Source organism: Oxyura jamaicensis, chromosome 9 (genome assembly GCF_011077185.1).
Source record: "Oxyura jamaicensis isolate SHBP4307 breed ruddy duck chromosome 9, BPBGC_Ojam_1.0, whole genome shotgun sequence".
Lineage (NCBI taxonomy): Eukaryota > Metazoa > Chordata > Aves > Anseriformes > Anatidae > Oxyura > Oxyura jamaicensis.
This window is the reverse complement of record NC_048901.1, coordinates 19724927-19750727: the sequence shown is the minus strand read 5'-3', so window position 1 is coordinate 19750727 and position 25801 is coordinate 19724927. Positions and strand designations below refer to the sequence as shown.

General features: G+C 37.4%; 1 protein-coding gene across 6 annotated transcripts in view; it reads left to right on the top strand.

Annotated features, from left to right (window-relative positions):
• NAALADL2 (N-acetylated alpha-linked acidic dipeptidase like 2) overlaps positions 1-25801 on the top strand; it is a 438092-nt gene that overhangs the window by 45682 nt on the left and 366609 nt on the right. Inside the window, exon 1 of one of the 6 annotated variants that reach the window (XM_035335009.1) lies at positions 24237-24255. The exons of the other annotated variants lie outside the window; for them this stretch is intronic. The gene's annotated coding sequence lies outside the window, so the exon portion shown is untranslated. Of the gene's footprint in view, positions 1-24236; positions 24256-25801 lie in introns of those variants that run through there. 6 annotated transcript variants of the gene reach the window in all.

Below are 25801 nucleotides of genomic sequence, written 5' to 3'. Positions count from 1 at the left end.
CTTTTCATTTAAAACATAAGATGACACTTTGCCCCACTCCCCCATTTACAAAGTGCTGCGCCAAAAATAAGTACCTGTACTCTTGTTTTCTTTACAATCTAAGTAGTAAGTACCTTCCATTTCCTTTCAAGGCTTCCTAAAGCTTATTTAATCCATTCTCTTCTCTGCTTTTCTGTTCCTATGTTCAGTTCATTTATCTGTTAGTTCCTTTCCCCGCAACGCAAATACAGTAAGTCTGCCTAGTATGTCCACGTTGAGACATAACTAGCAGAAATATCGGAAAGGGCGGGGGCAGAACTAATGTGACAAGTAGAGGCAGCAGAAAATAGGGGATGTTACCCTTGGCATTTTATTTTTAAATAGTTTGGTGGTTCTGTAATTTTCATAATATTTTTTCAATAAAAAATGAATTTTATAGCTTTTCAACAGCAATATTAGTTTTGTGAGAAGCATGCTACCTTCTTCCCCCTCCGATGTTTTTCATTCATGTCTTTTCTATACCTAAGGATCAGGTGAAGCTTGACAAATGCAAACATTCTTATGACTTGTCTTCAAGCTATGCTTCAGATTTTCCTGTTCCCTTTTTCAATAAGAAGTACCTGTTCAAATGTTTTTTATAGTTCCTGTGTTAGGCATTTCAGATACCAAGTGCTAAATAAATAAAACTGTCTTCCCGGATTAAGAAGCCTGGGATGGTTTTTTTTTCAAAATCTGTTGCGATGCAGAATGGAGTTGGTTGTCATAGTAAAGAAGATGGTCTGGTATTGAAATGAGAACATAATTAAAATTATTTTTACTTTTCTCAGGACTTGGAACAAACTGTTACTTAAACCTTTTCTTAGAGGTATTACACCTAACAAGTTCTCTTGAGAGACATGACAGCGAAGCAGCTAAGCTATCAACACAAACACCGAATGGCTGTATTCCCCTGGGCTTGCTTAAATTTCAAAGTAGACAAGAAATATGAAGAAATATACTGCAATCTGGTAAAGAAGCTGCAGCGTAACTCCAGTAGCCTCAGATGCAGTAACGTGCTAGTATAAAAATCTCATTAACCTAGAATATAGGTAACATCATAAAACACCCTAAAGTTGCTTAGCGTACATTCATCCCATTCATCCTCAATACATCATCCACAGCGTCCTGTGATGTCGAGACTGGTTTATGCTGTACGCTCTGTGGAATGGAAACCATTCCTTGTTACCTGCTGTGGGAAGCAGGTCCTGCAAGCCTCTTCTGGACTCTCTATTTGTTAGATTGACACGCTAAATGCAAAATGATCACTGAGCTGAAACAGCAGTCAAATAGTATTGTACTCTTGCTCTTAATTTTATGGCAGGTTAAGGTTCACTAAAAGCCACTGAAGTCACTTGTGTCTTTGTTAAGCCATTGCTCACAGTGAATGTATGTGTGTGTATGATGGAGTCATGACACTGGTCATTTGGGATTTAAAGTTAGTGGAGAGGGAGGGAACAGGAATTCTTGGATGTTTCAAATGTTATCCTTTTTTTTTTTTTAACCTGGAACCTCTGTTAATCTATGGCATTTGTTTTACTGCCATCTTTATTTTAGAGTTTGTGAATCTCTTCCCATATAGGATCAGCAGTAATGTCACTGCAGAGTCCCAGTTGTTCTGTTTCCACTTCTGAATCCTAAATTGAAACGTAGCAACTTGCTTTCCTCTTTTGAGGAGGAGCTTGATTCAAGACTCATGCTGAATGGCATGCTTGAATTTGAAGAAATAGGTTTTCTTTCAAAAAGTAGTGATTTGGTTTTGGTGACTTTCAGAGGAAAACATAACCTGATCTTTGTGACCCTTTGCAACTAGCGGACCATGCCAAGTTATTGGTTTCCTACATAGTCAAGAACTGTGAGAGATTTAACTGGCAAGAATAAGCTTCATGAAAATGTAATGCATTGAACTGATCGAACTGTAGAATTCCTTTAGAAAACTGATTTCTTTAAGATGCTTTAGTTCGAGAAGAAAACAGGTTGTATTAAGGGATGTTTTCTTGTATCTCGTAAACTTCAGGTATATTGCTGTCCTCATTGGAGCAGAGATAGTCTGTTTGTTGTGCATATACATATATTTTTCATGTATAAAAATAAAAATAATTTTCTGTGGAGGTCAGCCTGGAATGATTATCTTAGAAAATAAATGATCTAATTCCAGTATTACCTACTGAAACAACGAAGCTTTATAGTCCATTAGTTTTGTATGTAAGACTCCTATGACAATATAATTTTCATGACTGCATTAAAATGTCATTAATGTGTTTAGTAACTAGTCTTCTATGATCCATTAATTATAATAGATGAAATTAGATATGAAGAGAGCTTATCATAGTTTGAATTTTAAATGAATAATTTGATTTGCAATAACTGCGTGTAATCCTTAGGTTCTGGTCTTAAACTGTCTTATTTGATAAAGTAACAAATTGGTGATTCTAATGTTTAAAAAAAAAATAGTATTGATAAAACCCAGCAAGTGTTTAATTATAAAGATTTTTTTCAGAACGACCCCTTTTGTGTTGGTATTATATTGCATTAGCAAGTTGTGTTGCAACAAATAAATATGAATTTAAATGAAATAATCTTTTGCATCCTGCAACAGTGGGGAATTTACTATGATACCAGCTTAAGTCTATTCTAACTTACAGCATGGGTGGTCTTCTAATGAGTTTACTTCTGGTTTTACTGATCCAAGTAAAGTCAGACCCCTAAGTAGCTTCTCTTTGTTTAATAAGTACGCGTGTTAGTTTTGATGTCATTTCCAGTCAACCATTTTGTGTTTGTATGTGCTCCAATCCTGCAGTTCAGGCAGTCTAAAGTTGTGCAATCTTTCTCAACCCTCAAGTGTGTGAAGGGGTGGGAGACAAATTGAAACCAAGTTGGCCCTGTTTCAGAGAGATCAGATTTTTTTTAAAACAAACAAACAAACAAACAAGGCCAAAAACCCAACCAGGTGATACAGCTGCATGTGCACTGGGGTTGTGATAATGGCTCTAGAATTTTGACACTATCTAAAGCAATCTAAAACTTTAAATTGACAACCTTTCCATGTCTACATATGAACTTCCAAATTCATGTTTTCTAGGAAAATAAACTACTCCTATGCTTAGCTGCCTTTTTCTTCCTGTTTTGGGAGTACAAAAACACTGAAGTGGTTTCTTTACATAACAAAAGTTTTTTTTTTTTTTTTTTTTTTTTTTTTTTTTTTTTTAAGAGCTGTCTATACTCTATCACAATAGAAAATGTTCAGTTTTACCCTTCAGTCACCTTCCCTTTTGCAGGGAGCTCCACATGAGGATGCAAGCAGAAGTTTCTGATGCCTTTCACTTCTGTATTTCATTAATCTCAGTGGTGTTAAATTAATACTCCAACTCAAGTAATCTACATTAGAATCAGGTTCCCTTACTATTGATTTCTGAGTTTGTTTTCATTTTCGCATGGTGTGAGAGAAGCTTTAAAGAAAGCATCAAAACAAAGTGCATGGGAAATGTTAACAGAAAAAGTGAAATCATGTCAAAATTCATGTGGCTTTGAAATTCAGGAGAAGCAAACAGTAGAGGCAAGTTATTGCTTATCTCCTGCATCTTAAATTTCAAATGTCTTGAATCTTTCCCCAAAATCCAGGTAGCAAACAAATTAATCACAGAATCATAGACTGGTTTGGGTCATACTGACCCCTGCGGAGTGCCACTCATCATTGATCTTTACCTGGACATCAAACCATTGACCACAACTCTTTGAGTGTAACCATCCAGCCAATTCCTCATCCATGGAGTGGCCCATCCATCAAATCCATGTATCTCCAATTTAGAGACAACGATGTTGTGTTGGACATCTGCATTGTCCTTATGTTATTTGTTATCACTGCTGTGAACGTTAATTTACAGTTCTTTCAGTTTAATGGGAGTTGTGCAACTTATCTAAATAAAGCTTTTTTTTTTTTTTTTTTTTTTCTCTGATATCCCTTTCCATGTCCATCAATCTATCAAGAAAACTATTACTGATATCTCTGGGAGATGTATTTGGCCCTTAGTAAACCCGGTGAACCTATAGGTGCTGTGCTGTAGAAAGATGGCTTGATGGTCAGCGTGTGGCACGATCACTGGGTATTCTGTAGGTACTGTAGGTGTGCACTCTTTATTCTGCCTATTGCATGTTTCTGTTTTTATGGGAAGTGTTATCCTGGATGCTTTGTTCTAAAAGGCTTCTCTTTTTTCTCAGATTCAGCACATTCATTTTTCTCCACTACTCTTTCATGTCCCTTGTGTTTCTAATTAACATTTCAAAATCACTGCCTGTTTTCTGTTGTGAATAATCTCTGCTTGTCTGCATTCCAGCAGCACACCTCTACTGTGAAGGCAATACCAATTAGTATTATTTTCATTAGTTAAAAGTAAATATCCTCTGTGTTTGAGCTTATTCTTAAACAGTAATATGTTCACTAGTTTTTATCTGTCAGACCTTGAGTCCTAAGAGCTGGATTAAGCTAAAGTTTTAAACTCTATTTAGTCTGAGTAAGCAGTTATCTTTGTCTAATCATTTAAACACACTGCTTTTTTATAGCCTTCTGCATGAGAAGAATGAAAAAGGCAAGCAGTAAGTCACTATCTTAAAAGATATGTATTGCTTGTTAAATGGGCCTCAACTAGGAGAATATCCTTAATCTGCTGATTTCATGTTTGCTCTTAGGTTACCAAACCATATGTAGATACGAATTTCAAAGGCAAAGCTCAATCACTGAAAATATTTTGTGACCTTTTGCTTGCAGTTTTGCCGTGCAGCTTTTTTTTTTCTCTTGATCATCTAAAGTAATCACAGCAATGAAACGAGGAGTAGGGTAAAGGCAAGCTGTAGTTAAATGAGTTGAAAAATTAAAGCATTATGACTAAAAATTGACTTTTGAAGCTTTCAGAGCCATCTAATTTCCTTAATAAAATGTCTCTTTAATGCCCACTTGCCTTCTTTTTAACAATAAACTTCTGAGTAGGATCAAGATGTAAACTAGCCAAGAATACACTGAAATAGTTGAGCTGCGAGGTAGAGATATTCTACATAAACATGTTTATGTCTCTAATATAATGAAAAAAGAGGAGACCTTGTTTTTGGTAGAAGACAGGCTAACAGCAGCAAAATAAGGGGACATGACTGCTTTCTTGGGGAGCTTGTTCCAATGCTTGACCACCCTCTCGGTGAAGACCTTTTTCTTGATACCCAACCCACCCTTCTCTGATGCAGCTTTAAGGCATTCCCTCCTCTCACTAGGGAGACCAGAACTTATCTTTCTACTCCTCCTCCTGAGGAAGTTGTGGCCAGCAATGGGGACCATCCCTCAGTCTACTCTTCTAGAAGCTGAACAAAGTTACCTTCAGCTGCTCCTCATAAGCCATACCCTCCAGTCCTTTCATCATTTTTGGTTCCCCTCTTTGGATACTTTATAATATTTTGATATCCTTCTTTGTTCTCGTGACTGTTAGATCTGTTACCAGGAGCAGGACTAGAACGGATGGAGAAATGTGGCAGTATGTGTGAGGATGCGTAAATAGTTTATGGCTCAATAAACATTCAAAAGGAGAGAGAAGGCAGGGTGGTGGTCTTCTCCATGAGAGCTATGAAACAGATAATCATAAAAGCTACTGTACTTGAAAGTTAATGAACAGGACCGTGTAACTAATTCTAACTATATAAGTGTGAGGCCACTGTCACCATGGTCACTGTTGCCAAGCACTGATAGATCTTTAAGTATAATAGCTTTTGTTTTTCAGCTGTGCAATTGTGTGACATAAGTATGACCTCAGTAGTTTAATTTCACAACATGCAAGTGATTTTGTATCTCAAAAGTAAAGACAAATAAATGTTTGTGCTTGGAATTTTAAATTTGTTTCATTCGTATTTAATGTGTTTAACTGTGTAATAGGGCTGACCCCTGAAATAAGTGCATTACAAAACTATCCCTCATGAAACAGAACTCTTGAAATTACATCTTTGATATCTATGTTGAGAAGGTCAGTGTATGAGATGTAACTTGATAAGCTGACAAGCTTAAACACAACTATTGATCTCTAGGCTGCAATAACACTTTGGAGAGAGTTCTCTGTATATTTCTGGTAGTCAGTAGTCAACATTTTCTACTTTTGCTCTATATATTTGGATAAACTGTATAGTGCTGTGGAACTTGGTTGATAGCTCTAAGATTCTGACTGCGTTTTCTTTTTCTATAAAGGGAAGACTTGGGTCTGATATCAGGTCCAAGAAATGATCGGAAGTAGTAATTGTCTTTTGAATTTGAGAGGTTTTATTAAATGCTTGGACCTTAGAAATCAAGTTGGAAACGTGACCTCTGTACTGAATGTAGGGAAGAAAGTACTGCACTAAGTTTGTGAATCTGAGGGTTGCAGCTGTAGAGAAATTCAAAACACTGAATTGATTCACAGTATTGCTGTTTAAGTATTTAAATCAAGGTTGTATCTCTCTAAAAGATGTGATCCAGCTCAGCTAGATGCCTTTGGGCTTGATGCAGAAGTTACAAAGTTAAATTTCTGTGGTCTGTGCAATGTATAAGGTCAGTCTGGATGATCACAGTTGCCCTCTATAAATGCTGTTTGTCAAAAATGTGCATTTAGGTTTTGAAGAAGCACAAAACACCAGTTATTAAAAGGAGATGTCAGTTGATTATATAGGTTGGAATAAGCAGATAATTGTGAAACTATGCAATTAGGCTTCAGGAAAGTGATGAAATAATTGCTGGTTTCATGGATGCTCTGAAGTAACATTGACTTATTTATCTTTTTTAACTAAAAAAAAAAAAAAAAAAACTTAAAATTTAACAGTTGCATAGTATTGATTGTCATAATTACAACTGACATTTGCAAAAATAGTAGACTGTCTTTCCATGTATATTTAGCCTTTTTTTTTTTTTTTTTAAAGACTACTTCATACAGTTTTAATCTGAGCTCCAATTCAAAAGATTGCAGCATCCTGAGGAAGAGGAAAATGAATAAAATAGGAATGGAAAGGTTGCAAAATCTGGAAACAGCTCCCACAGGCTACTCCCACAAAGTATGAATGTGCCCATTCCTGCATACACACCTACATTTCTTCTGTTTTATGCATTGTTGCATGTGAGTGGAGTCAAGTGACAATACCAGAAATGTTTATACTGGCCATTTCTTTTATGAAGAGTTTCAGATACGTGCTCTGAGTATAACTAAATACTCAGTGATATTAGTGTTAACACCAAAACTATTTTGAATTCAGTCAAAAAGACAGTTTCTCTATTTCTTTGTCAAATGTAAAAATAATCACAAAAGAGTATAAATGCAAATGCTTTGAAATCAAAAGGGAAATCAAAAGGGCAGCCTTTAGTATGCAATTTATTTTTCTTATTTTCTGGGTACCTGTGGTATTTCCCTTGATGATACCTTAAAGGTGAAAGGAATCGCTGCTCATACTGGATGTTACTTTCTGTCTTTCTCCCTCAAAATACCCCGAAGGAAAATAGTGAGGGGCTTAAGACATCATAATTCTGCATACTGTTTGGTGTTTCTGAATAATATATTTTAATCTCAGACTGGGAGTTTGTAATTCAGTTTCAAGAATCTTTTTTACTTTAATTGGTGGCGTAGTTTCAATGAACTCACATGAACCGCTGCTCTGTCCCGTTACTTTCTGTGTAACTCTGTGTGGGAAGAAGCTCTCTCAAATGAGAACAAGCTTAGAGGAGCACTGCCTTAATACAGGAGGTTTACTAGGTTGCTTGTCATGAACCACAGTCACCTTAAAATATGTCAGAACTTAGTAGTCACTTTCTCCAATACCTGGAAATATTTAAACAGATGCCCATGAGAAAAATTGAACAGGGCAAAGCAAATTGAATTGGCTTTAAGAATTCATGACCTTTCTGTCCTACATATCAAATTCATTTTTCTCAAACGCTGTTCATATTGTGCTGCATACTAATTGCATATTGCATATTCTTTATTCATAATATACCACTGATAATAACATAAAATTACATTCTTAATTCCCAATGATACCTTAATTTAATGTTTCATTTACTTCTCTTCTTTAACTAATCTTCTGTCCTCTGAACAAATTTGATTAAAATCATTGCATTTATTAAAAAGAAATGGGCTAAAATATATCAGTTGAGTCCCACAAGGAGCCAGCATTAGAAACGTCTTTCTGGGGTTTGCTGTTCATCGCACAGGGAGGAGATGGCTGATTAAAGCTCAGAAATAGCTAGGATGTTGGGAAGTAGAAGAAATTACCTGTTTCAGTCACTGCTTCCTAATTTGCCAGGAAAGCCATTCTGTCTCCTTTCCCTCATCTCCTGAAGCTGAAATAATTTTGAATTTTTAAGATACAAGACGAGGGGAGAAGAATGATTTCAGATCTATTCTTTTTGTGTCTTCCCTGGTGACAGTCTTCCAGTCTTCACCAGCTGCCAGGTAAGCAGTGAGGAAAACTCGCTCTGGAGGACTTGTGGGTTGGCTTCTTTTTTGTGTATGTCAGGCTCAGCAGTCAGTGACAGGGATCTTTAGGATGGGATAATGCAGCTGTGTAAATGACCCTGCCGAAATTTTGTATTATCTCCCAGTCAAAAGAGCCTTTCTCATTTGTGGAACCAGCAAACCACTTTGACTTGGGATGAAGGCTGGTAAGGTTAAATGCTTTCCTTTCACTGCATAAATGGAATTGTGGATCTATTCCACTGGCTTGCAGCAAGTTTTAATGTTTAGACCTTGTTTCTTTTCACAGAGAAGTGAAGATATATTGCAATGCTATCTGGGTGAATTGCTACAACTGTGAATGTCAGTCTTACAAGTTTTATGATGCAGTCAGTATGTCGCACTTCATTTGTGCCAACATACATAGTTCTTGAAATCTTGCAGTGCAAGCTTACTAAGTGGTTCTGGATAGATGCCTCAAGATCCTCACTTCAGAGCTTTTAGGGAAGAAGGAAAATTGAATAAACCTGAAAGTTCATAAATGTGCATTGATTCTCAATGGAGGTTATTTACTGATAAAGCATGCTTTCTGGTCTTTTATATTTGTAGAAGGCAAATTTAAGTTTGTGTTAACATTTAGAAGTTGAATTAATGTCTTGTAATTGTAACTTTACACTTATTTAATTACTTTGTCTTTGATTAAATTGTTAGAGATTTAACTTTCCTAATCTTCTATTGAGTTATGTGATTATCTTTGCCCATTTGATGTTATGTGCTTCTATGTAATTAGGATGTTGTAATCTTCTTGTTTCTTGGTCTGTTAGATTGAGTTAATGCTATCTTAGGAAGCATGATACCGCATTGTTAACTGATTGGCCAAATTGGAAGGGAGGAGTTCATTGTCAGTAAAACTTAAGCATAGGTCTTCCAAATCTAGACATATAAAGACACACTTTCCTTGTGAAATACTTGCCCTTTTTTTTTTTTTTTCTTTTTCTTTTTATGGTTGTCCCTCTCAGGTCTCATTGTCTGCCTGTGTTCCAAAGCATTATTTGCTGTTTGTATATGGACAGAGCTTTTCCTGAAGGGTGTGCTGATTAAATTCAATGCTGTATGTGCTGGCATTTCTGAATCCTTTGAGCACTTGTTAAGGAGGTCAGCTGCACACTTTTTAAACATTTTCAGTGGTGTGAATTATTAAGCAACTGCCTTTATTGTATGCACCCATTTCTCATTCTCGTTCTGTTTTTTATTCATTATTTACTTACTTTTTATTTTTATCTTTTGTTTTTTATTTTTTATTTTTTAGTTTTATTTTTTTTATTCATTATTTACTTAATCTTTTTCTGCTCTGGAGCCTTGATTCTGCAAAGTCACGATACTGATTTTGTGAGACCGCGAATTAGCACAGCATCCCTATAGCGTTAGGGTTTACCCCATTACCAGTAGTACAGCTGTTTCATGGTCATTGATAGTAGAGCTTGTCTTCTGGAGGACAGTGCACCTCTGGCAATCCTTCACTGAGGAGGAGGCTGCTTGTGATGGTGCTTCATGTTGGAGCTGGGGCCTTCTGGCAGCTCAGCTTAGAGGCAGCGTGCTCCGTGAAGGATCCATGCATGTGTGCTGCTGTATCTTGAGGAGTTAGATGGGGCTTAAACTAGGAGTCTATTCAAGAATTAATTTCAGCCCTGGAGAATGACTCTCAGCTAGGTTCAGTGCTAGGTTAAAGGCTGGTCCAGGTGATCTGAGAGTTCTTTTCCAACAGAAGTAATTCTGTGATTCTAGCTCCAGTGATGAGGCGTGTGAGTGTTCTTTTACAGACAATTTTTGTCCTGTTTTTACAGATCTATATATATACGCGTAAAAGAGCAATACATGGTAATTCTTTCTTCAGGCCTCATCCCTGTGACATGTAGATTCACTGCTGTGGACAGGCTGATAACTTTGTTACTTGCCTACAGTGAGCAGGAAATAATATAGAAATAGAAATAACCACTGGCTGTTGAGAAGTGGAGGTGTTTGAGATATAAGATGTGCTGAGGTTTCCTGTTCATAATTCTAAGCGGAACAGTCACACACACACACACACACACACACACACACACATACACACAATCTTAAATGTCAAATAGACTAGATAATGATGACTGAAGTTGAATTCTTTCACTTGGGCTTTACGTCCCTGCTAGCACTTCACAAACTGCAGCTTTTATTGCTTTTGTGAGAGAGAACATTTCAAGAGGTGTATGTTCTTCTGTGAAAAGCAGTGTTAGAAAGAATTGCCATTTGGATGTTTTTTCCATTTGGTTTTCCCAGGAAATAAGTTGCCGAAGTGCTTGTTGGGTTACATCCAGTGATAACCTCGCAGCGTTGCTGAAGCTGGAGGGCCGCACCAAAGAGGTACGGCTTCGTTCCACCCGGCAGCTCAGAGGAGGGCCCTTGATGTCAAAGGTGGCAGCAGCAAGCCCACAAAGCTGCCATTTGTACAACGTAGGGAGCCTTGCCTTATTTTCTGTCACTTCCACAGCTCTTTTCTACGCATCCTTGTCTGACAGCCCTGTATAACTCGACTTGGTCTCTGTTATTACTTCCCTTTCTTGCCATTACTTCATTCCTTCTTCAGATTCTTTTCTAAAAGCTTTGCCTAAGAAATCTGCCTGAAGGCAAATATGGGTTTTGTGTTGACTAAAGGAAGTAGGCTTGACACTTTAAACCTGCACTGCGGTGTTTGTTTTGCAAAACTCTTCCGATCCAATCTGTTGAATGGTTCTTCTGCAGTTTGCGTCGGCTTTCAGTTGGCAGATCTGCATGTGACAGCGAGTGCCAGTTGTTTGTGCGTTGCTCCTGAGAATGGTTAGAGAGTTGCTTTAAATACATTCTTTAGTGTTTTAAAAACCATTTAATTTTTAAGTGCTACCACAAAACTACATTCTCAAACTTAATAACTTACCTTTATTAAATTCAGGTGGGCATAAATTCCTTATTTTCATTTATATACCCAATGGGTTAAAAAAGATTAAAACAAAATATTCCAAACTAGTAACATTTTTAGGTACTTGGTTGTCTTCCAGATAAGACAAGGAATTGACTAAGTAACCAAAACACTTATAAACCTGTAGCCTGCTAAAGAGTGTTCCCCTTTCTTACTAAATATATAAATTTTGGTCAGTATTACAAAAAATCTGGGGTCCAAATCTGGGGTCCTTGCCTTAGTTCAGTTTAGGCCTCTGATTTTACAAGCTGTTAGATTTTTACAGGTAATAAAAATTCTCTATTTTCTAAGTACACTATCCAGGTAAAGGGTGTGATCAGAAGCACAGAGAACTCAGACCCACTAAAGTTTTTCTGGCAGGGCATTGAAAAACCTGATTTTTCTGGATGTGACTTACTCCCTGCTGGGTAGTGATGCTGCTGCCTGTATTATGTTAACATCTGCAGGCCTTTATCAAGGACCTGATCTATACTGTGCTTTGCCATGAATCATTCAGTTAAAACACATTTGTCCAAAATACTCGCGTATTAGATTGGATGAGGTGCAGCAGGCTGATGGAACAGAAAATGATGTCTTGAAGGCTATGGTAGTGCAATATACTAGTAGAGTTATAAATTAAATGAATTTATTTCAGTTTGCATAGTGGCTGTTAGGACTAGATCAACACCTGTGCATCAGATATAACCCTTTTTCTTCTATCCAAAGCAGTTTTTCATAGCTCATTATATGATTCTTGAGAAACTTCTGAGTTTTAGGTAATCGACAAGTTATAGGAGAATATGTACCTTTCTGGTTAGAATTGTTCGGTATTAATATCGGTGTGGTTTTGCAGGGTAAATGTCAATAAATGGGAAGCATTCATTTCTGTTTTATTATGAGTAGTCAAAATGTACAGCTATATTACTGTGTCGAAGGATGGTGTATATCCTAATGAAGTAAGACTGTATACATTCAGAACCCAGGGTAATGAGAGCTCTGGTATGCAAGCATCAAGGAAAGAATTAGCTTTTTGGAAGTCCTTCTTCTTTTAATTAGCGTACACGTGTTGAAAGTTAATAAATGATATCCTTTTTGATGGGGTTAGAAGAAATATGTAGGTGAAAGCTTTTGTATGATAGAACAGATGCGTCAGGTTAGTTTTTCAGCTGGTTTAATTTGACATATTGATGACATGGATTACAGTAGCTAATGACCTGGAGATTATTCAGGGATTTGTATGCTGTCTTTTGCAGGAAAAAATGAAGGGGAAATCATGTCTTAATTACAGCATGTAAAACTGAGCCCAGAGGAGGATAACGTAGTTAATATGAAGACCAAATAGCATTTAACCATACTGCCTCGTGGTAAGATTGTATTATATTGCCAGTGCATTGGAGGAAACCATATGCCTGCTGTCTGAGACTGCAGTATGGAGATGTATGGGAATCTCACCATACACCACACTACTGGTCTCTTAACTATTCTAGTGTGACAAATAATTCTGCTCAGCTTGTCAGCAGTGACAGCTGAGACTTTTTGCTTAGATGCCTTGACAGTGCTTGTATTAAGCAGCCAGGGCCATACAGTCCATTAAGTTTTTGTAAAATGAACTGTCTGCTACTTGCTGTCTCGCTGATACTGGCAGCATTTGTGAGCTATAATCCTCTCCAGTTGCAGGCTGCTTGAGTGAGTGCCTTCAGATGTCTGACAGGTAGCAAATGGTGCAGTTCTTAGTGGAGAGTCTTCGGGGCACAATATTATCTTGGAGAGAAGACAGAATTCTACCGATGGGGGATGTTTTAAAAGATGGTCAAAGTGCATTACAGAAGAAAACCAACTTCTTTGACATGAAAAAAGACAAAAATGTGTTGTTTTCTACCTACGAGCAATGGATGTGCAAATATGTGCAAGGTACTGCTATACGAAGACATGAGATGTGGTCTATGCACCACTTAAATCTCATGATGCTATTGCTCCATGTACTGCCTATGTTGTAACAGATAACTTGAAAATACAGCAGCAATTTTTTAAAGTTGGAAATTCCATTTTTAGGAAAGAAATGCTTATAAAGTTATGTCTGTAATTTTAAATGTAGCCATTTGTAGCCTGATGATAAATGAATCTGAAAGTCCATTTTGATTTCTTCATTAAATATATGGAAGAAATGCCGAATGAAATTCCCTTCCTTGGTGTCTTTACAGTGCCAGGGTACTGAGTGATGTTGCATCTGAGCTTCTGCCTGGGGACTTCATGTAGGGCTACAGATTCTGCGGTGATGCAGATGCAATGCCTTGGCCTCTGGCTATAGGGGTTGGTGTGATGGGTGCTCTCGCTGATACTGCTGGAGAGATTTTAATTTCTGTTCACTTCCCCACAAGTGAAATGTGAATAATACATCTGCTTTACATGATATTAGAATATCAGTTTTTCTGTTAGGAATGTGTTTTAAAGTCTGGAGTTGAAGGCATTTTCTGGATGTAGGTGTGCACCCATACATGCACGCACACCTGTTACACTAAACAGTTTACTGAATATTATACTGAAATAAATAGATGTTTAGTTTGTGAAACCCACATTTTGTTTTCAAACAATTTCTCAATACAGTACAAGTACTGAAAACAAATGGAGATTCACTTTTTTTTTTTTTTCCAAAAAAAATGAAATAAGACAGGAGTCTGAATGGAAATTCTGATTTCTTTATAAATCTAAGTTCAACTTCCATTTTGCTATATTCGTACTCGCATAACTACGTAACATATATTGGTAATGTATACATCTAGTATACATCTGATGTACCACTGTGGTTTGCAGAAATCAATGACGGGGAGTTGAAGAAAGTCAGTATATGCTATTGCACCGAAGCTGTTTCAGCTTCTCCATGAGAAAAAAAAAAGTTGCTTTCAGAGTTGCATTAACTTAACTGTAGAAGTTTATGCATCCTCTATCAAGTCTTGGCATGAAATTTCTCACTACAGGAGAATACTCTTTTTCCTTTTTTTTTTTTTTTTAAAAAAAAAACAACACCACCACCAACAAAACATTCAAATCCCCTGTTTGGTGATTGGAAAATGAAACTGTGCCAGCTTACAGTATAATATCTGGATTTATAACATGCATCTTAAGCTATATCTAACACTTCTAAAATGTTAGGAGTGATGGAAACAATATATTTGATGTGTGGAAAAAGCACAATGAATGTTAAAAGAGCAAGTCTTGAGAGTCTGAAAGAATGGGAAGCCACAGGCCAATAACTAGCTTAATACAAGGAAATGTGCACTGAAAAGGATGGATTGAGCAATTGAAGATGGGGATTATAATATGATAAGTTACAGCTGGTTCAGGAGAAGGATGAGTGCTTGAGCCAAGCCTGACTCTTCAAAGCCTGCCAGTGGTTAGAAAAATGGAAACTGAAGTTCTTTGCTGAAGTTATGAATTAATTTTGTTGCAGTCCTGCTGCACACTCTGGATGTGGTGCATTTGGGGGCAGGTTGTCTTGTTTCTTATTCCAGCATCGCTGTATTCCTGCAACCCCCCAAAATGTATTTATTTGAGAACAGCTTCTTACATAAACAATAGATACTGACCTAAGGGTTGCTCCAACTACATGTGTGCTATCAGAGGGCTGTGCTGCTTTGCCGATACTGATGTTATAATAATGTGCTGTTTCCTGATACAGTGAAGGCTTTCTTTCAGTAACGGTGAACTCAAGCAGAAGTTAAGGCCATAATTCAGAACAGATGTAGGTCATAGTTCTGCACTGAAATCTGAGTGGGAGGAGGTTCACTCCACTTATGGCCACTTAGTTTGAGACAGAAGTCTTGATGGGGAGTGAACTGAGGGCCCTATCTAGATTCCTGTCTCCTCTATACCCCTGAGTGTTAATTTGTAGTCAATTATCCTTTACATGCCTAGTGCCCTTTCTCTTTCATTGGCTTTAAAAGCGTCTGTTTGTATGAGTGTGGGTGTGTGAGCTAGGTTTTGATCTCCTCCTTTTTCTGCAGAAGTAACTTTGATGCCAGATTTTGTAAAATCTGTTTTCGTTCATGCTGAGATACTCTTATATCCTTCTTGAATGAATATTTCATTCCTAGATCCTCCTTGAATAAATATTTTCAAAACAAGCCCTGATAATGGAAATGCTGGTGTCCCTGTACAAGCTGAAGGCCTATATTAGTGTAATTAGAACTGGGATTAGGGAAAAACTAAAATTTAAAAAATAGGCTTTTAAACTTGATTTCAAACCATGAAATGGAAAGATTTGAATCTCTTAGTGTTGGCAGGGAATGAAGTTCAACAGTAGTATAATAGAGCTTGACAACAGAGATGTTTAAAAAGTGCTTCACTATAAATTGGAAACAGTGCTTCCCTATTGAGTATATAATTGGACTGTTTCAAAATAATTATTTCCTTGCGCATATTCTTAAATTGCCCTTTTCAGCCTCTGTTTCTTATTTTTTAGTGTGTAAAAAAAAATAAAAAATTGCTAGCTATTTGAAGGCTATTAGTGGTTTAAAATTATCTTTTGCTTCCAAACATGTTCCTGGAGAATTGCCAAATAGTTTTTGTTTTTCAATAACCTTTTTCCTTCAGGTACGTGTGCTTCTTTTTCACCACTATATATTAAAGGTGAAACAAAAACCAGACAAATATGTTGAGCCTTGATCATGGAAGATGGGTGTCTCTTCACAAAGCACTTCAGTGGTCAAAGCAAGAAGAGCAGTGCAAGTGACTGAGTCCTACCTGCCTCACATACTCAGAAATTAAATAGCATATCCTGAAATATTTCTTAGATTGTCTTAATTTCTAGTATTTAAGAGTTTGTGTGTACACTATGTGAGATACAATTGACTTTACTCTGCTGCTTTTATTTACTTGCCTTCTAAATTCTTATTTTAAACCTTACAACCATGAATCTGAGATGTGAAAGTACTACATAAAATCCTATTGCTCCATGAAATGTAGGCCAAAGAAAAATGACCAATGATTTTGACAAAATTACTGGAATATTGAGAAGCTGATGGCTTTTTCAGTTTGGCATGACTTTTTAAACCGCAACACTCGGCAGACGAAGCTGAACATAGTAGAAAAAAGTGCAATCCATTTAATTGGCAGTCTCTCTGTAACCTTATAGTCTCATAAATTAACTGTTCTTAGGTGCTAATGACCTGGGAAAGGCAGATGCTGTATCCAGCTGTTAATTTTTTTTTAACTTTTTTTAGAGACAGACAATTCCAGAGTGATGTCTAAAACCATTTCAGGGAAAAAAAAAAAAAATAAATAATCCTAACGTTGTCTTCAGTTGAAGAGCAATGATAGCATGCAGAAATGCATTAACATATAATATTAACCACTAATTTTGTAGCTAGTTCTAACACATTTAGTGGGGATGAGCATCAGTCGTCTTCCTTATGCATTGCAAATCTCAGTCTGGCTACTGGAACTGCAGTGCTATGTTCCCCAGTAAGCCCAGCCCCTGCACAACAGTGACCTGAGCTGGGTCTACATGGATGGGGAAGGAGGAAAAGCAGATTAGGAGTGGGGAAGCCCATAGCTTTGTTTTTCTAGGGTCCCCTGCCTTTTTCCTCATCCTTGATTATGCAGCCTTCTCCCTACATGTCAGAAGAGATCATTTATTTATTTTTTTTTGTGTGTAATAAGTTGTCATTTTAGAAGTTTGGTTTGTGAGATCATATAGCCACAAGTGTGGTTAAACAATAGCAAGTCTGGATGTGGATATGCTTGGCGGTCCAAGTCTGACTTGCTTTGAGGTCTGTGGTTCAAAACTACGTTATGCTTCTTGGGGCATTTTGAGGCTTCTGAAGCTGTAGCCAGCCTAAGGTTTAAGATGTATCTATTTTAACTAAAGGAATTTGGGAAGAAGAAAGGAAGGGATATGACTTTTGACATATTTTACTGACCAGAAAGAACTTCGGTGAACACTGCTATCAAATCAGTTTTGATAGCAATTAGTTATCAATCAGCTATCAAAAATAATGGAATCGGTGGAGGGGAATAGTGATAGCATTTGCCAAAAGTTTAGCAAACACAGGGATTGCTCCCACTTGGAGTCCTTATGATACAAAGTCTTTAATCTTTAAATCTTCTTAATCTTTAAAATGAACTGTTTGTTAGTATTGGAACCAAATTCTTGTGCAAATTGATGAGGGTAGAACAAATCTTGGCCAGTGGGAAATCATGAGAACTATTTGTAGATATTACAGTAACATCAGTGAAGTACTTCTAGTGAAACAATTGCCAAGCACTTAAAGGACTGATGTTCCATCTAGTGTTGTGAGTTGACAATGTTTCTGCTGATATCTGTCATCTGGGGTATGCAGTAAACATCTGTAGGATCTTGTGGGGATGTCCTGCATCTAAATGTTTTCACTGCAAAATGAAAACACAATGTTAAACTGAGTCTGCTAAATTCCTTCTGCAGAGATGAAAGCAAGGAAATGCATTATACTGAAGCCATAATAGAGTTTTTTGTTTGCTTTTTTAAATACTTTTTTCACATAGACATTTTCATTCTTTAGTACATTACCTGGTAGCCTGAAAAAGAAGAAGAAAAAAAACTAAACCATAAAACCTTTGGTCATGAGTTTAGCCTGTGACAGATTGCAGTCACAGCAAATTTTATATCTTTGTATCAGTATCTCTTGGTTTTATAACTGTCTTCAAGTAAACTGTACAAACTTTGCAACTAATAAACCCCAAAGTGTATTTTTACATTGCGTTAATCTCTGACTGGCTTGTGTGCATTTCACATCGTACATCTGACATTTTCATAATTATTGGTGGTTTTTAGTTTGTCTTCTGTACTCCTCCCACCTCTGTCAGGAAGCAGTCATAAAATGATTTATTTTTACTCCACATAGAAGTTCTTAGGTATTCAGAAAAAATTATATGAGGGTTCTAGTGCTGACTTCATTAACTCTGGTCCTGTTCTTCTTCAAATCCTAGCTGCCAGAACCAGTGAAATAATGTCAGGATTATTTTACATGTCTGTGAAATTATGTAATTTGTTTTATAATTACACTGAGTACAAAAGCAAGAAAAAAAACTGTCGTTTATCTAATTATTGCACAGGAAAAAATGTAAATTTCTGGAAACTTTTGTGGAGTGCATTGGGAATTATGCCATGTCAAATATTTATCCATCTCTTGCAGGCAAAGTGTTGTGTGAGGTAAGAAATGCAGCTAGAGCAGTAGAAAACAGTTCTTACCACATTACACATCCATCATTCTTACAGGAAGGGAAAAAAAAAATGTGCTCTGCATTATTTGAGGGTGCTAAGAGTAGAATGGAGACTAGTTCTCTTATGGGAACAAATCATTTTGCCCTTCCTGTAACAGGTCATTGTTTTTGCAGCTGTTTTCCCCCCCAGATATACTGCACTTACGTGGCCGTCTCTTGAAGCTCGATGGTTGCTAGCGGTGCAATTCTGTATCTGTCACTCCTGGCAAAATGTTGGGGAGAGCTGAACAGAGGTTTCACCTGCTGAGAAGGGACCTCTTGAGGATCCTCATAGACGGAAATGTTCCACTTCTGGTTTGATTGGAGGAAAAGCATGCATCTGTCCTGTCACACCAGGAAAATTGAATTGTTACGTGTTTGAAAATAGAAAACTAACCTTGGGTAATTGGTGCCTTGGTCATTCGGCCATGAAGTCAGTGCTTGTCTGTGTATTTATCAGCAGCACGGTTGAAATCACAAGACAATGGATTTGTCACCAAATTCTATGCTGTAGCTGATAGTATGGTATTCTTGATTTTCTCAAGAGAGGACTCTGGAGATGTTTTATGTGTAACAATTGAGTTATCTGAGTATCTTAGCATCTTTTGAGCTGGAATTTTAGCCTGCAATTTCTTCTGAGAAAGAAATGAAAGCATATGAATGTTGCTGTATGAAAATACAAATGTGGCATGGTTCTTATCTATAATAAATACAGTGATTGGGTTGACTAAACTTGTTTGTCAGTTTCCTTGAACTTAAGCCACTGACCAGATAACATAAGTATTGTCTGTGGTGGTCTCTTCATCAAGCTCATCTTCTATCAGACAGTCCAATTGTTTTCCTCAATAAAGTGTGCTTGACGTGGCTGCATTCAGAATTGCCTTTGCAGCCTTTTAGGAGCAGTGACCTGTTTACCCAGGAATACGGTGAAAAACTCTTGTATATCTTCACATGTAAAAAAAGTCCAGTAAAAGGGAGCATGTGTTAGACTGACTGATCAGCTGTCAGCTTCAGGCAGACTTCTGAGCTAAGTCTGCTCATTTTGCTGGCTACAGTAAAAGATTTGCTTGTGTGTCTGCTTAAGAGGGTGCTTTATTCAAAAATGTATTTGTTTATGAAGCGGTACACTTAGAGGAACTGGTTTCTAAAGTGGTGCTGCACTAAATGTTAGTGAATCATAGGTCTGTCTGAAATAGTTGCTTTGTGATTTTTTTTTTTCCAGTGACACTAATCCAGTTTTAAGTGCGTGAAACTTCTGTGAAATTGCAGCAGTTTTATTTAGTTTGAATAAAGGCTCCTATCAGGAGGGAACCAGGAGGCTGTGGGTACTTAGTGGTCACGATATTATTAACTTGTATTTAGCCTCAATGAGAGAAGCACTTAAGCAGTGTTTAATTTTGAGCACAATAATCCTTGTGGCTGTCAGTGAAACTATTGTCATGCTTAATGGTCAGTACACCTTCAATGCTGTTTGCAGAGGGTTGGGTGATACCCAGTTCCATACAGTCTTACATACTTCCTTGTCATGTCATCTACAATTGGATATTAAAAATGGAATTTCTGATATAGAGCAGGCTGTCTAAGGACAGATCAAATTACCTTGGAAGTTAGTTTTGAAGACTGGAAAACAGATCATTTTTTTTCTCTCTACTTCATAAAATTACTTCAGCTTATAAACCACAGTTTTCTCTTGATCCCAGTATTTCATTTTAATTTCAGGGACCTTCTTCTTTCTCCATCTGCAAAGTGTAAGGGTAATTGTGTGAACTCTGGGCTTTGAGCAAGAGCAAGAAAGCTGTAAGTATGCATAGCCCACATATGCTTATTTAGAAGTAAGAAAATGAGACCATTGATTTTTCTGCATGATGTTGGGATGATGTACGTTAGTTGGGATATTCTGGCTCAAAGACAGGCTTAATCCGTTTGAGTCATTCACGTTCCTTGAAGCCCAATTTGACCATATGTTAAGTAGACTGCTCTGCTTTTGATTCATCGTGGTCTGGAGGCTGAGGTAAGCTACTGAGCTGGTACTGCAGTGTACGGTTAGAAGTTCAGTTAGTAGCTGAACAAGGACAACCTCAGGATCTATAGCCAATATTTGTTGTTCTATACTGAATAGACATCCTGCCCAGAATCCCTTATGCTGTTTTTCCTTAAAAATGTGTGTCAGTGCAGTCCTTGCCTTGCTTATCTTAAATTACATCTGATTCAATCTAAGCACAGGGCTTCATAAGTAAAAAAAAATACTTAAAGAAAATCAATTACTAATACCAAATACGTGGCCAGTTCAATGGTGCAGGTGTACCTGATCCTTCCTCTTCTCTGCAGCTCCTCACCAGGCACCTGCCTGCTCATGGGGGCTGGTGCTGACTCCAGGGCGAGTAAGATCAGGGTTTGTAGGCCTGCGTGACAAACCTGCTTCTGGTAAAGCAACTCATGTTTGGAACGAGTATCTAACATTCCATTTTCCCAGCAGAGCATTAGACCAAAAGGTTGATTACTGCTACCATAAACCACTTGATGTCTGTACCTTGCTTTTTTTTTTTTTTTTTTTTTTTTTTTTTTAATTTAAGGTCTCCCCATCTCCTTTCAGAGGAAACAAATGGAATGTAATCCTGTATCACCTAAAGTTTTTTGTCCCTTTTCTCTTTAAATTAGTTTTTCTATATTCATTTTTCATGTTAGTTGTGTCTTTGTAATAGTCTGCTTCATAGTGAAAGGAAAAAAATCATTTTGGAATATTTAAGAAGAAGCCACTTTAAAAGTTGCATTATTGCATGTAACAGGACAATTCCTGGTACTGGTTTTGACTCTTTTCTGTACTATTATACATAAAAATAGCAGACTAAAAGGTGACAATATTTAGAAGATTTTCCAGTGCAAAGGGGCAGAACTGTGGTGTCTGTCCTTACGGAATTTCATCCCGTTCATTACAGCGTTAATAGGGAGCCTACTGGAGTTCGGTGACTTATTTCCTGTTAGCTGCAATACAATTTGGATTAGTTAATGACCTGGAATCAACATGTACATAACTCTAAGTGCCTGATTAGTACAACATGTAAACATATGAGGATGTCATTAAACATCTTCTGAAATGGGGCCCAGGCGGTCCATAGAGTTTTGATGAGGTTGACTGTGAAATTTTCAAAGTAGATAAGGAAATGCTTCTGTGGGCAGTCCTCTATGCTTGTGCAAAATGCCGTCCATCGGAGGTGCTGTTTGTACCTCAGGTAGTTATGACATCATTTTATTAACTTACAATAATAATATATTATTATTGTAAGTCAATAAATAATAAAATAATATATTTTATAATAATAAATATTATTATATAATATATAATAATACATTATAATATAATAATATATAATTATGTATAATAATAAAATTAATAATTAATAAATGTATAATAATAAGATTAATTTTGAGGCACCAAAAGACACCAGTAACCTTTCATGCAATTTCCTAATTCTCATTTTCTGTTACAGAAAATAATTCAGAATTTTAGACTTTGTTATATCAATGTGTTACTTGTTTTGTATCTGTGTAAGGAAGTGTATATAATAACTCTATGCAAAAGAATGTAGATGCCTAAATAAAGTGAATTTTATTTCTTTCTCTAGGCAAAGCTGTTTATAGCTGTTTATATAATATTCTGAGTTAAATAGTGTCATTGGCCTGCAGATCCATTGGTAATCATTGTAGCTGTTATCCTAAAGAAGATGCATTTCGCCTTATCTCGTGTGTTATTAATAGGACAGCATTATTAGGGTAGTCAGGAGAATCGATACTGAAATACTGTTACACTGGTCATTAGTACCGTCGATAGAAGTAGATTCTTTCAGATTTGTAATGCAAGGTGATACATGACCCAGGAAACCTCCTGATGTGTAGTGAAGAGTACTTTATAGTGGTTGCTTTTTAAACAAACAAACAAAATCAAACAACTTTGAAGGATTTCATGTGGGTATCTGAGGATACAGAAACAGGGAGAGGAGAAATGAAGACATTTTGCAGTGACACTGATGTTAATTTTCATAAATCTTTGGTTGTAGATTAATGTAATATTTTACTTTGCACACCAGGACTGCTGTTCTGTGTGCTCTGACAGCTCATTATATGCTCATTGTCATAGGTGATAGGAGTGCTGAAAGCTCTGGATTTAGCAAGAAAAGTGGTATTATGCATGATTATAATGTTGATTCTGGTGCTTGCTTCAAAGTTTTAGAGTAGCATCAATTTACTGTCCCACTGGACTGAGTCTTGTCTGGTGTTAGACATGCGAAGTAATGCAAATTTTAAGTGGGTGGTAGATAGCTGGAACCAGAAATATCTCCCAAGGGAATAAAAAAGTAACCAAGCCGAACACCCTCTTGCTTGTGCTGCTGAGGCTCTGTTTGTGCTACTCCAGATAATCATTAGTTTAGAGCATTTCTGATGTTTGTAGACAGGGAAAGAAAATGCGAAAATACAGCCATGTTTGCTTTGGCTCCCAAGGAGAAGCAGGCCAAGTCTGTCACCGTTTTCCAAACAACTGTGCTGTCAGGGGACGATCGGTCACCCAAGGAACTGCTCTGTGACGGTTCACCCCAAGTGAAAAAGGCAGTGCTACATGTTCAGGATATGTGCTCCAGGTGATGAGTGAGGACCTAGGGTCTGGCCACTTGCTCAGCATCTGGCAGGCAGTTGTGTGACACCACCGGGAGTTGTGATGGCTCTTCAGGTTGGCCTTATTCCCGTTGCTGCGTGGAACTGGGAGTTACTGGTTTTGCATTCTAATAGCAGCATCCTTCGAAACGTTTAGAAAGTGTGTTGAATAGAGATGCCAGCCTGTCTGCAGGTCTATGATTATTAAAGGTTTACTTGAAGGCTCATTTATTCAGTGCCTACACCTCTCACTACGTTGTGGACAGGGCACGCGGCTGCGGCCTGCCTGAGACTTGAGTTTGGGGCCTAGAGGTGTCTGAAGATACCCCACCACTATTCTTTTATAACTCGAGCCATGGAAAGCCTTCTCTAGGTGGGATTCCCGAGCACAGCTTGTTGGGCCATGGCAGGGACAGCAGCTCATGGCTCTGTGCTGTGCCTGTGCTGTGTGTTGCTTAATAATAGTAGTCTGCTACTATTGATGACTTCATTGGGTTATTTCCCAAATGGTAAAGTACTGCTGGTACCGTTCCCAAATAGTCACGTTCTGTTGGTAGTTTCCCCCCAAAAAAAGTGGAAAGTGACAAGGCTGAGATGTCTGGTTTTGTTCTAAAATTTATTTTTGAGTGACAGAAAAAGCTGACTAGGAAATCGTGTGTCAAACGAGTATATAATCATTGGAACAGAAAAACAAAAATAAAACTGTGCAATACAAACGCTTTAGGTACCCCAAATCGTAAAATCAGAAGCTGAAGAGAAGCTCCTGTTACTATGTAAAAGAAAGACCAACTTATGTCAGCTGTCCCTGTCTGCTGTGTTAGTTTTCCTAGTGTTGCCCCTGCTACTAATCTTTCCTGTCACTGTATTCCCAGCTCTCTTAAATCTCATGGTTTTTTAGGCTTGTTGAAACTAAGAGGTGGACTAATACCCTTTTTCCCTGAGGTATACTTCTGGCTGTTTGCTTCTGCTGAAGGGAAGTGGTTAGAGATGGACTCCGCTTAATGTATTTTTCTTCGTGCTGATTAGCTTGCTAAAAGTATGAATCCCAAACTTTCTTTAAAATCCAGCAAGTGGGGCTAAGTAGTGGTAACTACCTAACAGACTTTTTCTTCTTTAATTGGTGGAAACCTGAAAGACTTGATGTTTGTCATGATTTTCCACTTTCTTCTATAGATGGGCTTCCTATACAAGCTGTAGATCATTAAAACACTTTAAAAAGTGGTGAATTGGTTTCAAATGACTCTTGAAGCATTTCTGTTTTTAGAGATGAATTATCTTTATGTGCTTATCAATTCTTTTGCAAGTTGAGATGAATGCTTGATTCTTTGGGCTGTCTGCAAAATAGCTAAGCAAGCAAGCTTTTATTCAGATGAAAAGATAGCTATTGAAATCTATTTAAGGGTAAATTGCAGAAGTTACTCTTACATGCTAGTTAAAGTTTTTAGGAGTGCATCCTTCTCTTAAGAGTTTAATGCAGACATACACAAACAGGAGGAAAGATTGCTAAGGGAAATAAGAATATAAGCCTCCATGCCTAGTTTATTAGCTAAAACTGGCTTTTATTAGCCTTAATTTTCATAATCTTCAGATTTTTTTTTTTTCTAAAAACAGAATTTCAACACCCAAGCTGAGCAGTGCAGTTGACTGAAGCAGAAGGTTGGGAAGCTTGCAATGAAGCAAAAAGACCCTTTCCTAATAGACCCTTTCCTGTATCATGCACCGCTGTGCTTGCTACCATAGGATAGAGAAGGATGGAGTCATTTCTAAACTGAATTGGGGTGCAGAGGATGCATTTAAAGAAAACATCTAGGAAGACCAGTGGAGAATGATGGAAACTACAACATATCATACTTCTGTGACCACAAGCAAGTCCTTCTGTCCTTTTTCAGTCTCTGTTCCTATCTAAAAGGAGTAATTTGGAGAGCAGTGTTTCTTTTCTGCATGATTTGTTGTGGAGAAAAATTGTTCATAAATGAGTCATTCTGATACTGTAGAAATATGGAATGAGTGAGGTAAACTGCAGTGACTCCCTTTTGCTTGTCAGTGGAGGAAGGAAGAGAAAGGAGGAGTGAGTGGGCCCAGATTCTTTTTTGTGTGTGTGCTGAATAATCAGGGTGAGATTGAGAGGCAAAACAAACTGAGCTGGGCTTCTTTTTATAGCAAGGGTTGGAAGGAGAAAAGACAACCATAGTTTTGCACTCTTGAAGTCAGCAGTGGTATAATGTCAAGGGGAGCTCAAGTATGCATTCATTTATTTCAGTAAAGCAGTATAAGTAGTTGCAAGATGGAGAATCAACTATGAGATGCAAGTTCTTGGTTAAATGAAAGGTGGCAGTGTTGATCTGGAGGAAAAAAAAAAAAAAAAAAAAAAAGTGGAGGAGTTGGCTTTTAAGCTTTGGGTTGTTCCAGCCAAGAAACTGCACCTAGCTCTTGGGGCAGCAGCCTTTCCTGAGAGCCAGATGCCCAAAGGAGATGTAAAAATGGCAAG